The sequence below is a fragment of the Penaeus chinensis genome, chromosome 34 (genome assembly GCF_019202785.1).
Source record: "Penaeus chinensis breed Huanghai No. 1 chromosome 34, ASM1920278v2, whole genome shotgun sequence".
NCBI lineage: Eukaryota > Metazoa > Arthropoda > Malacostraca > Decapoda > Penaeidae > Penaeus > Penaeus chinensis.
The window spans coordinates 30,073,218-30,075,717 of NC_061852.1; the positions used below are offsets into that span (position 1 = coordinate 30,073,218).

Genomic DNA, 2,500 nt, shown 5'->3' on the forward strand with positions numbered 1-2,500 from the left:
CTACCTCCTCTCTCTCATCTCTCTCATCGTCTCACTCTCTCTCTCTCTCTCTCTCTTCTCTCTCTCCTCAGTCTTCTCTCTCTCTCTCTCTCCATCATCTCTCATCTCCTCTCGTCTCCATCTCTCTCCTCTCTCTCTTCTCTACTCTCTCTCCCCCACTCTACTCACTCATCTCATCTTCCCCCTCTCTTCCTCTCTCTCTCTCACTCCCCCCCCCTCTCTCCTCTCCTCTCTCCTCAACAATCCCTCCTCCCTCCCTCTCTCACTCTCCACTTCACACCCCCCCCTCCTCTCTCTCCTCTCTCTCTCCTCTCGCACTCCCTCTCTCTCTCTCTCTCTGCTCTCTCTCTCTCTCTCTCTCTCTCTCTCTCTCTCTCTCTCTCTCTCTCTTTCTCTCTCTCTGTCTCTCTCTCTCTCTCTCTTTCTCTCACTCTCTCTCTCTCTCTCTCTTTCTCTCTCGCTGTCTCTCTCTTTCTCTCTCTCTCTCTCTCTCTCTCTCTCTCCCTCTCTCTCTCTCTCTCTCTTTCTCTCACTCTCTCTCTCTCTCTCTCTGTCTCTCTCTCTCTCTTTCTCTCTCTCTCTCTCTCTCTCTCTCTCTCTCTCTCTCTTTCTCTCTCGCTGTCTCTCTCTTTCTCTCTCTCTGTCTGTCTCTCTCTCTCTCTCTCTCTTTCTCTCACTCTCTCTCTCTCTCTCTCTCTCTCTCTGTCTCTCTCTCTCTCTCTCTCTCTCTCTTCTCTCTCTCTCTCTCTCTCTCTCTCTCTCTCTCTCTCTCTCTCTCTCTTCCGCGTGCTGCATGGCTCGTCGTTGTCCTCGGAGGCACTCAGGCCTATTCTCCTCGAAGTTTTAGCGGCGCCTCCTTTGCGTTCCGATCATCTCTATTGCGGCATAGTGTTATGAGTGCCACCGCGGAGGGCCTGGTCACCTGTGCCAAGAGGAAACATTCACCTGCGGAGGCTGCTGCGTCGGGCCATCGGTGAGGGGCGGCTGAACGGCAGGTGAATTCCCTTGCCTCTGCGGTTGTTTCTTTCCGCCCCCGACACCCTCGCGCCCCCGATGGCCGTCGGTCGGTCGAGGCCTTCCTGCAGGTGGCGGCTCCTTCAAGTCTCCCGACGAAGGGGCAGCGTGCGAGGGAGAGGCCGCCTCCCATGATATGCCGGCAGTTAGGGGAGCGTGGAGAGATGGCCATAGAGGGTGAGGCCGGGCACCGCCGCCGGCTCTTGGCAGCGCCCCCAGCCGGCGCTCTGCCAGCAAGTGTCGCCGCGAGAGGGCAGGTCGGGCACCCAAGGTTTTAAAAAGAAGAGGTGTAGGCTTAGGGACCTCACTTGTTCCTGGGCGGGACAGGGCAAGGCGGGCGTTCCTTTTCCTTTCTGTGTCTCTTGCCTGGCGCCAGTCACTTTGGCCCAGGGTGTGTCTTTAGGTAAGTGTTCTGCGTCTGCCGAGGAGTTTCGTGACCCTCTTCTTACGACTCTGGTGACCCGCAAGAACGAGGAATGAGCTTTCAGTAAGAGTCGGAGCAAAGAAAGCTCCCTGGGACCCTGAGACGTACCCTTGGCTGTGGGAGAGCTGGAGAGTGAGGTTGCGGAAAAGGAGCTCGAGCTCCTGCCAAAGTGCCAATGCAACACTGTGTTCGTTGCCACCCAAGTGCTGCATCGTCTAATGCCGCAGCTGGTGAAGTGCCTCGGTACAGCTCGACAGTGCCCCTGGTGTTTAGGAGAGCTTCGCAGAAACAAAAATCTAAAAAACAAAGGAAGAACTTCAGTAAACGCGTGTGGTTTCTTGGCCCATTTTGTCGCCGCAAAAAACAAGATGTGACGATGGTAACGGATCCCTTTTAAGACTGAGACCAAAGGCGATCGTGAGTGTTCGAGCCTCTATTCTGAATCAAAGCGCTTTTCCAATGTTCTTCTCTCTCTTGCTCGTGGATAATTTTGAAAAATATACATTTCCGCTTTGGATCTAAACTAAAGAAAACTCTGTAAATGCTTCACTTACGCTCCTGATATAATCTGCCTGTACATATATATATATATATATATATATATATATATATGTATATAAGTATGTATGTATGTATGTATTTGTGAGTGCACGTCTATACCATATATATGTATACATATTTCGTATGTGCATATACATATATGTATATATATATATATATATATATATATATATATATATATATATATGTATAAGTACATGTATTTGTGTGTATATGTATATATATATATATATATATATATATATATATACATATATATATATAGGCACACACACACACACGTATATATATGTAGATATATATACGTATATATATGTGTATGTGTGTGTGTGTGTGCGTATGTATGTGTACAGATATATACATACTACAGTATAATTGTAGATACAGACAAAAGACGTATACTTACTGTTAAAGAAATTCATGTGCGTATATAAATGAAGAGGTCTACGGCCTATCTGTTAGTGGTCAAGAAAAAATGTATTTTTCAAAGTCAAAGTAATG

At 48.0% G+C, this 2,500-nt stretch overlaps 1 long non-coding RNA gene across 1 annotated transcript in view; it reads left to right on the forward strand.

Annotated features, from left to right (window-relative positions):
* Positions 1–2,378: 2,378 nt before the first annotated feature.
* The window catches only part of LOC125043884, a 5,498-nt gene continuing 5,376 nt past the window's right edge, over positions 2,379–2,500 (forward strand). The window contains exon 1 of the long non-coding RNA XR_007116443.1: positions 2,379–2,500. This exon is cut by the window's right edge and continues 1,361 nt beyond it. This is a non-coding gene — a long non-coding RNA (uncharacterized LOC125043884).